Below are 10,680 nucleotides of genomic sequence, written 5' to 3' on the forward strand. Positions count from 1 at the left end.
CCCCACGCAAAGGTTTCCAATCTCTTCCACAAAAAACAAGTTCACTACCATCGGTTGCAACATTGTAGGGATTATTATAAGTACTTTAATCTCATAAAAGAGGTATACAAGTGGATGTGTGTCTCTCTGTCGTAGTATCGACAGTGTTGTAAACTGGTCTTGTTCTGGCATAGGCTGTTGCCAGACTTCTATCCCATAAGGACTAAATTATTTTGTTGCAACGCTTGATAGCGTAAAAAACCACACTAGAGTCTTAGACTTCAATCCATGTGGTTTCGACTTTGTGGTGGAAGAAGAAACATACAACTTTTTGTCTTTGGAATTTTCAGAAGTTACAGGATAAAGATGCTCTTCCCTTGGTGCTAGATTGGGCAGTTGGGAACCAGAAATGCGAAGATGTTTAGAAAAATACCATAGGATATTCATGCAAGACAGCGAATAGCAAGTGTCACAATTCAACAAACGGTCTTGGGTATCGTTGTTATTGCTCCTCAGGCTATCACGAAAACTCATATCTTTGCATTGGCTGCGAAGGCAATTAATCTATATTAATTTATGAATTTGTACCTTCTTAAATGAAAAATGCTAGTCGAACTCTTCAAATTGACTCTCAATCTTACTGCTCACGTAATTTAATTTAATTAATTTATTTTATTTAATAATTAAGGAAGTGACTATTAATGAAATTGTATATTTTTTTTTCTTAATAACTAAGAATGTTAAAAAAATACTTAAAATAAAATTATAACTAACTGTATGTCGAGTGGTAAATACAAGCCTACCCGCTAGCATACCCTTATTAAATTATGCAAGCTCGATTCCTTAAAAAAGAATGGAACATGCCATGAAAAATTGATTTGTGATTAGGACCTTGTATATTTTAAGCTAGCTGGCACGTATCATTCTAGCACGAGCCTTTCTTCTTTCTTACATGAGTATGTTTGGTTTTTATTGTGTTGCAGATATTGATGAGTGCAACTTCAAACCCTTGCGTTGAGAAAGCATGCATAAACCATGTGGGGTATTTCAATTGTTCTTGCCCAAAAGGGGACGAAGGTGATGGGAGGAGAGAAGGAACAAGTTGCAGTCCTAAACCAAGCAATTCTAGGACTATCATTATTACACTCTGTAAGTATCTCTCTATATATAGTGCTTATACCATATATGATAATTAATTACAACCAGTTATCATTATGTTAATTTTAGGCTGGTTTGGTTACTAAGATGAATTGAGAAGACTCATTTAATTATCTTATCTTACATAATCATTACAACTTTTAAAAATTCTCACATATAATATAATAAATAATTCAACTTTTTCAAATCTCAAAATAAAAATTATATTCTAATAATAGTTTATTCAACTTTCAACTTTTATCTTATTTCATATCATCTGTGTAACCAAACAAGGTCTTAGGGATGGTAAAGGACGTAAACATGTAGTCATACATTAGAATTTTGATCATGTTTACAATCCTATTAATTGTTGAGTTTTTAATTTCATATATTCGCTTGCAAATCATTTTTTATTTTTTAATAAGAACCCCCTTAATTCGAACACCCCGTTTTGATACAAAAAACTCTCAACTCATCTCATCATTACAATTTTTCCAAATTTGCAAACAAAATATAATAAATAATTCAATTTTTTCAAATCCTAAAATAATAATAATATTAAAAAATAATATTCTAATAATATTTTATCCAACTCATTTAAAATCATCTCATCTCACTATCCAAACGAGCCCTTAGTAAAAACAATAAAATTGAACCCTAAAAAAATTAATTAAAAAATAAAACATTTGTTCAATACATGCAAAAATCTAAAAATAGAAATGTAATAAAATAAAGAAAAATGCTGAAAATTAAAAGAAAAGGAAAAAAAAAACCTAGATAATAAAAGAGAATGGGGAGTTCAAAGTACTCCCCCACCCCTTCCATGCAACGGTTGGAAATGTGTCCTAATTAAATTAAGAGAAATTATATTTACAGTCGATTACCACTTTGTGATAATCTATCATGTTCGAAATGAGGCTATAATCAACTCTTTCAAAACGTTGGTGTCGCCAGCAAGCATGATGGGGATAAAGGGTGGTTGGTACCTACCCCAGCTAGCACACATTGTTTAAAATTTGGCTCTTAGACTCTGGCACAATAATTGAAGGTGAAATTACACAATCTATATTGGTATATATTCACTAATTAATATGAACATGTTGAAGAATTGGACTTTGGTCAAAATTCTGTTTGAACGTACATTTTGTGCAGGTATCAACATAAGTCTCTTAGTCTTGCTCTTAGAAGGTTCTTCATTACTTTTGGGATTGAAAAGAAGGAACCTCATGAGGCTCAAAAAAAAATTCTTCCAACAGAATGGTGGCTTAATGTTATAGAAAAAAATCTCTAATCATGGAAGGCCTATGGAGACAACCAAGATCTTTAGCACAGACGAGCTTAGAAAGGCCACCAACAACTACGATGAGAGTAAAGTCCTTGGCAAAGGAGGCTAAGAAGCTGTCTACAAAGGCCTATTACCTGATAATAAAGTGGTTGCAATTAAAAACTCTAAAATTTGTGATCAGAATCAAATTGGGCAGTTCATAAATGAGGAGATTGTGCTTACCCAAGTCAACCATAGGAATGTTGTCAAGCTATTAGGTTGTTGTCTTGAAATAGAAGGGTCGTTACTAGTTTATGAATTCCTCACAAATGAGACTCCTTTTTACCATATCCATGATGAAAGTCGTGCATCTTCACTTTCATGTGAAAAGCGTATGAAGATAGCAGCAGAAACAGCAAGAGCCCTTGCATTCCTACATGCTGAAATTTCTCTGCCAATTGTACATAGAGATGTGAAAAGTACAAATATACTTTTAGATGATAACCACACAACAAAAGTGGTTGACTTTGTAGCTTCAAGGTTGGTTTCTCTTGATCAAACACAAATAACCACTTTGGTGCAAGGAACTCTTGGGTACTTAGACCCTGAGTATTTTCATACTAGCCAACTAACAGAAAAGATTGATGTGTACAACTTCGGGGTCGTGTTGGCAGAGCTATTAACAGGTCAAAAGGCAATTTCTTCCTTTAGACCTGAAAGTTATAAAAACCTAGTAATGTACTTTGTTTCTGCAGTTAAAGAGAATCGTCTACTTCAAATTCTTGAAGATCACATTGTCAATGACAGTAATATTGAGGTATCAAAGGAAGTTCCTAGTCTTGCAACAAGGTGCTTAAGGGTAAGAAAGGAGGATAGGCCCACTATAACTGAATTGGCCATGGAGCTAGAGGGATTGAGAAGTATGAAAAAGCATCCATGGGGAAAGGATAATTAAACTGAAGAATATATGGTCTACTTGCTCAGTACACTCACACACTCTTTCAGAATCGATATGGGCATGAGTTCTACCAATGCAACTATCACACAAGATAGCATAATTCGAAACCTTCTATTGAAACCACTGGATGATGACCGATAATTAATTATTCCACCAATAGTTTTGCATAAGTTGGTTAGATCAATTGAATTTCTATATGCTTAATAATGTTATGTAATAATAATAATGTAGAGAACTATATGTTGTTCAAGTAACGTCAATTGATACAGACGTGGAGGTGCAGTTGAAACTATATATATAATACCTATTGCTTTCGGTAATCTTATAGAATACTAGAATAATATATGAATACCCTTATTTGGGTAATGAATACTAGAATAATGAATACCCGTATTCGGGTCTCTCTTTTAATAGGTCATTGCAGTTAAAAAATAACAAGCAACACTAGTTTGATCCACACTGTCTTTCACAAAAATAAAATAAAAAATAAAAAAGCCTTCAATGAGTGCTAGCCTAAAAGATAGATACAAATTTGAAGACTATGGTTGGAATCATGTTGAACAGAGATTCAAAGTAAGGATTTCAAAATTACCTTCTTAATGAAATCTAATTACACCTATTCATCTAAAAAATTGAAATTGTTTATTGGTATAAATGTTACGATGTCCATCAAGCTACCTACAAACTAAGATTGATCTCAGTTATATTTATGGATATTAATTTTCTCTCGTTGTCTATGAGATTATTATTTTGAATTCTTAATTCCCAAGTACTAAGGGTTGCTGAACGGATATTTTGAAGTAATGTTGGGTGATATGTATTGCATGCATAGAACTAGAGACAGAAGGAGGGGACAAAAGGTTGAGGGAAGTCAGGGTGGCAAGAGGAAAGGGAGGATGTGACATAAATGAGAGAAGATAGGAGCTTTTTCAAATTCCAAAACAAATAATATTCTAACAATATTTTATTCAACTTTCAACTTTCATATCAACTCATATCTTCTCATCTCAACTTACTATTCAAATCTCAACTTAGCCTAGAAATGCCATGCAAGAAGTCAACTATATGCTTTTAAGATAGGAATTTGTTTTCAGCGTGCAAATTAATGGTTACTATATAAAAGTTTTCAGAACACTTCCATGGCAATATCAACATTCTGCAAATTTAAATTATACGAATAGTCTTCTTTACATCATATGGGTCAAAGGAATGGGCGGTGCTATAAAGAGAGATAATGCTCGATGGGAGAACTTAGAGAGTTTTTCTTTAGTAATTTGTGTATTTGGGCAAAGGCTCTTGTATTGAATAGAGATAATCTTCATGATTTGCTTTTAGGGCTTGTTTGGATACTAAGGATATCTCATAATATATATATTTTTTATACGTAAGAATATCTTATAATATTTATGAATAATAGTGAAATAGTTTGAGTTAAGATGTTGTATTGGGTTTTTGGGAAAGGAAACAGAAAATGCTGAATAAAAATATTATAAAGTTAAAAAATTATTTGAATATAATTTTTTATATTATTTTGTTTTAAAATTTGAAAAAGTTGTATAATTTTTTATGTTTTGTTTAGAAGTTTGGAAAAGTTATAAATATTAGATAATGATTATATGAAAAAGTTAAAAATTTAAAATTGAAAAATATTTTATTTTTGAGTGATATTTGGAATAGATATATCTGAGAATACCTGAGAACAGTTGTTGAGTGATATTTGAAATAGATATATCTGAGAATACCTGAGAACAGTTGTGTTCCTAAATGGGCCCTTAGCCTATTCTGGTTCCTAGCTTGTATTTAGGTGTTTTCATTTCTAAACTTCTTGTGTATTTGGGCTATGTCTATTTACTTATCAATAAAATTATCTTATTACTTATCAAAAAAAAAAATATTTGTAGACCTGCAACTTCAGTTTTATTTGGTATCTGGTCAAGCAATTTCCATTTTCTAGTGAATACATATTTATTTACATCCAAAACTAGAGTTATATGGCAATTGTAGATTTCCCCAAGCAATTGCTACTTAGAGCATTAATTTTAAAGGACCTAAAACCTATGATTTTAAAAATAATCATATAAGATTTCTGAAGCATAATACTTGAGTTTTTAATGGCATGAGCAATATATGATATGACTTCACACTACAAAAGCAGTCCCAATCCAAAGAACACAGTTATGGGAGTAGTTAGAGTTAAGAACAAAACGCATAACAAAACTTATTAAAATAACATATTCTTTTTGGTGTAATTATTTGTTCTTACTCTCTCTAGAGATTAAAATATTGTATTATGTAAATTGTAATAAGTAATAAGATTTGAAATTTTTATTTTTATTTTGTTTGAAGTATTTGGAAAAGATTTAGAATAATTAAGAATAGAAGACAATTAAAAGACAGGCTAAGCATAAAATTCAAAGTCATTAAAGTTTCCAAAACATTTTCTCATCCACTATCATAAAAATTCTTCCAATAAGAAATTTGGTTAAGACCTCATGGATTGGATTAACATTCATTTGAATCAAGAATCTCATCATACCTGCGCTTCAAGATTCCACTGCACAGTAGCAAGGGATCTTGCAAGATCAGCATTAGCAGTCTGCATGAACTTTTGACATTTAGTAACAGGATTATGACCTGATAACTGCAGTGCTTGAACTTTAATAAAGCAGGGAACATTTTCTTCCATATCTAGAAGATATACCCTGAGAGAAAGAGGGGGGACAGAAAAACATAGACACCGAAATAGGTTAAATTACCTCAAGTTTAGCCAATCTGGCAAAAGCTTCCCTTCTAGTATTATTATGCTTCTGTTTCTCAAAGTCAACAGCTTCTAGTGTTTCCATCATAGTTGTCTGCAGCTCTGAAGCCTGACGCAAGAAAGAAGATAAAACTAAGTATTTGCACGAGTTTAAGGGACATTTTGATAAATCTCACAAACTTATATATCTGAGAAAGAGACAAAAAAGATTAAAACATAAGAGGTGTTTTCCTGTGTAACTAGCTGTGGAGTATGCTCAATGCATTTAATATGTCAAGCATGATTTGTTACCACTGTTTCTGTGCTTCGTTGTTTTGCAAGACAAATGAGCTTTTAGTAATCAGTTTCATAACTGACCTCATCAATGGGGCAGCAACTCAGGCAGGTTGTCAGGTCAGAGGTCATACCAAGCTCAACCCCAAGTTCAAAACGGGACACCCATAATGCAACTTAATTTTGATGCCCTGCTCATTCCAAGCTCAAAATTAATCTAGAATCTTAGAGCTGGGATTTTGCCATATTCAGTTGGATCAGATGGGTTGACTGGAGAATCGCAAGGTATTGACAATAGAACTAAAAGTTCAAGTCAGCACTTACAACACTTGTTTCTAGCTATCCTTTCTTCATTACAACATGACCCTAACCTCTAAGGGTTTGGTTCAAGTGGTAAAAGCCTTGGTCTTGGTGGTATACTCCCTTCATGTCTAAGGTTTGAATCCTCTTGTTTGAGAACAATTTCTAGAGGCCATTGGATTGGGGGAACTTTCCCTTAAATTACCAAAGGTGCACTTGTGGGAAACTCTTTCCCGAGGACTTGTACATCTCCGAGATAGTCAGGACTTTGTTCTCAGAGACCCGGTGCCAATAAAAAAAAAAAAAAAAACATGGCCCTTCCATCATACTGTCTGTGATGCCCTTACTAGCTTCTAGCAAATTATTCAATGGCATGCATATTTGTGTGCATTCTGTGTTTGAGTGCATTTCTGGCTGTGTAGTTATGCGCATGTAATGTCTCACTGTATAAGGTCTGTGAAGGCCAGGGTCATGTCTTTGAGATTTCAATCCAAGGCCTGAATCTGGAGTAATTAGCAGGTACTCTGCAGTACAGACACATGGTACACCCATCCTATCATAGGAAGTCTCATTTCGACGTCAACTATAATTAAAGAAAAAATATTCCTTTGCCATTCACGTAGAAGAACTGCAACTCATTACGTAATTTCCATTTAGGCATTTCCTAGCCATTCACGTAGAAGGCTGCCTGTAGAAGAACTGCAACCCATTTCGGCATTTCCGTGCCATTCATGCATGTCTCTCTCATTTTACGAAACAGTGAGCACGTTGGGTCGCAACAGATTTCCGAAACCCAGTCGTTGGTAAGTGGGTCCTTTTCTCCCAAATAATTTTGTTTCCATGAGTTGGCATTGTCAGCACATATTTGTCATTACTTACAGTTATTTCTAATACTCTTGGTGCCAGCTGGGTGTTTTCATTTTTCCATACTGTTTCTATTTTGTCTTCCATCCCATCCAAATTTCATCACAAATGTATTAGATAAGATGGCCTAAGATTAGTTTTTGATAGAGTTTTTTTCTAAAAAGAATATTATTCCAATTTTATTAATGGATTCATTCATACATTATGGTAAATGAATACAGGCTCTATCAATGTCATTACAAAAAAAATAGATTTTTGTGATCATTTAATTGCGATGAAAAGATCGTTTGTGATCAAAACAGACTTATTTTAATTGTAAATAGTCATTTTGCTAGAATTAACTGATCACAAATAAGCAGTTTTCTTGTAGTGTATTATCTGACATAACTTTAATCTGAAATTAGTAACTCAAATTTATAGTTCTACAAGGGAAAAAATAAGATGCATGTCTTTGATGTTAGCAGTGGATTGTATCATTTATTGCTTAACAGCAATATAAGCTCCACATCCTTCAATAACTTAAAATAAGGCGACATAATAATATTATTTTTTAAAATAAGTAATTGTTATGGAGAGGACAAGTATGATGCCAAATGTAATTCTCAAAAGCTCCTCCAGGTGGAGAAGAATGGCAGTCCGCATGGGAGATGACAAACATGTCACGACTCCTTGATTGCCGTGCAATGAAAAGATCATCTTCCTAACCCACCAATGACCAAAAAAAAAAGGTAGAAAGAGTAGGATAATAATGGTGTCACAAATTCACAGGTTGGGATCGATTTGGTGGTGTCTCATTTCTTTTTCCTTCAACTATTTCGGGTGTGAAAAAAGCCTTTATGAATTATGAATTTGTTCAAACTTTCTTTTCGGTTTCTGGGTCCCGCCTCAGTTGGATTTATACATTTTCATCTTTGATTCTCATTAATATCCTTGAATACTTTTGGTTCACGGATCTGCACCTGCCTATTCTACTTACTTTTATCTATTTTTAATATTTCGGGTCGAAATTTTATATAATTACTCTTTAAAAAAAATAAAATTAAAGAGATAGTTACAATTTAATAAATACAATTTTAAAATGTGTAAATTGAACAAATTTACTAATCTAACTCATCTCATAAAACTAATTTTATAAGAAATGATTGTTCATTCCTTATAAGCATACCCAAGACCTTATCTATAAAAAATATGAGATTATTTTTCAATACCCTCCCTCATATAAATATCAATATTTTTTTCGATTCTTGTCACGGAATAAGTAGTGTGAGCCTCATCTTATAATAAGCAATTGATATTGATCTAAAATTCACATAATTAAACGGACCTGCTACACCCACATAGACTCTCTATCGAGAAGGTCAATCTTGTTTTTATTTTTTATTTCTTTCAAACATTTTTTTAAATTCTTTAAACATTTTTAAAAAGAAAACAAAGTCAAAAAAGTCAAAAATTTATTAAAAAAATATTTTTTTAATCACTAAGTAAAAAAATAAAAACCAATAGGTGGCTTTTGTCGGTAGGTAATTTCATTTCACTAATTAAACAACAATCAATTACCGTATCACTTGTTTATCTAAAGTGTCATTTAAATAGTGAGTTGAGATGAAGTGAGTTGAGATAAAATAAGTTGAGATGAAAGTTGAAAGTTGAATAAAATATTGTTAGAATATTATTTTTTAATATTATTATTTTTTTAAAAATTAAAAAAATTGAATTATTTATTATATTTTATGTGAAAATTTAAAAAAATTATAATGAAGAAATGAAATACTTTTATTATTCAAATGGTCCTAAATCTCATTACAAGTTCGGGTTAAAAATAAATATTATTGGACTTATATTGTAATATTATAATACTTTATTGATAACTACACATCTTTATTGAAAGTAATGTAGGTTCTCACCGTTCATTCTAATTGGTATATAATACGAAGAATGTTAGATACAGTTTAGAATGTATAAGTTTTATGCATTTATTTTGAAAAAAAGTAAAGTTTAATATTAAAAAAATAAATTTTTCATGTGAATTTTAGACTTATTTGTTTTCAAAAAAAATGTGCGAGACTTGCATATCCTAAAACTACAAATATCATTTCTCATATAATATATAGTTAAAAGAAATAATGCTACATAAAAATCTTACACCGCACACATCTACCTAGTTAATTAATATATGATTTGTTATTTTTATCCTTCTATTTAAACACATATATTTAAGCATGAAAAATAATATTTTCAATCATAAACTATGCAAGTGCTGTGTATTTATTTTAAAAAAAGTGACTAAATATGATGCATGCATAAAAAATTTATTTTTTAATAATGTACCCCTCTTTTTGAAAAGGAGTATGTAATGCTTGTATAATTTATAAATATTGTATTTAGTATTATTCTTTAAGTATATTAAGATAGAATAACAAAAATAATAAATTAGACGTGTATAATGAAAATTTTCATGCAGAATTTCTCATACTTAAAACCGAAAGAGTGCTAGCTAGCTAGGCTATTTTGGGCTGACGTAAAGCACACTTATATCTTTCACGAAATTGGTTAAACTCTCCCAAAAAATTAATAATAGATAGGTCCTTTGAATCGATCTTGACCTTTTATTGGTGGGCCTGGTCCTAAATATGGCAGCAGGCTTTTTTTTTTGTTTTTTTCTTCAAAGCATGCATGCTGATATGGACATGAAATAGATACTCCAACTAAACAAAATAAAGAAAAAGTCATATTGTTAGGAACAAATATATTAGCTAGCATATATAGGTTGTAATTGGGGCTTATAAAATAAAATATATTTTAGGTCGAATGAGGACTACCCTTTCAATACTTATAAAAAAAATAAAGCGATCATATTTGGATATAGAGGTAGTTTTATTTTATCTCATTTCATTATTATAAATTTTTTAAATTCTCATACAAAATATTATAAATAATTTAATTTTTTCAAATCACAAAATAATAATAATATTATAATAATATTTTATTTAACTCATTTAAAATCATCTCATATCATCTCAATATCTAAACGAGCTCATGCTTTAATTCCAACCAAAGAAATAAAAATTATAAATTCATCGCAATTCATGAGATTATAAAATTGATTTGATTGGTCATTTTTTATTGAGATTTGATTTCATGCGTGTG

The 10,680-nt window shown here is 31.2% G+C and overlaps 1 pseudogene; it reads left to right on the forward strand.

The window, feature by feature from the left end:
• Nucleotides 1-1,876: 1,876 nt before the first annotated feature.
• LOC121242401 lies at nucleotides 1,877-3,335 on the forward strand (annotated as a pseudogene).
• The last annotated feature ends 7,345 nt before the right edge of the window (nucleotides 3,336-10,680 follow it).

This window comes from Juglans microcarpa x Juglans regia, chromosome 8D, assembly GCF_004785595.1.
Source record: "Juglans microcarpa x Juglans regia isolate MS1-56 chromosome 8D, Jm3101_v1.0, whole genome shotgun sequence".
In the NCBI taxonomy this organism is placed as follows: Eukaryota; Viridiplantae; Streptophyta; class Magnoliopsida; order Fagales; family Juglandaceae; genus Juglans; species Juglans microcarpa x Juglans regia.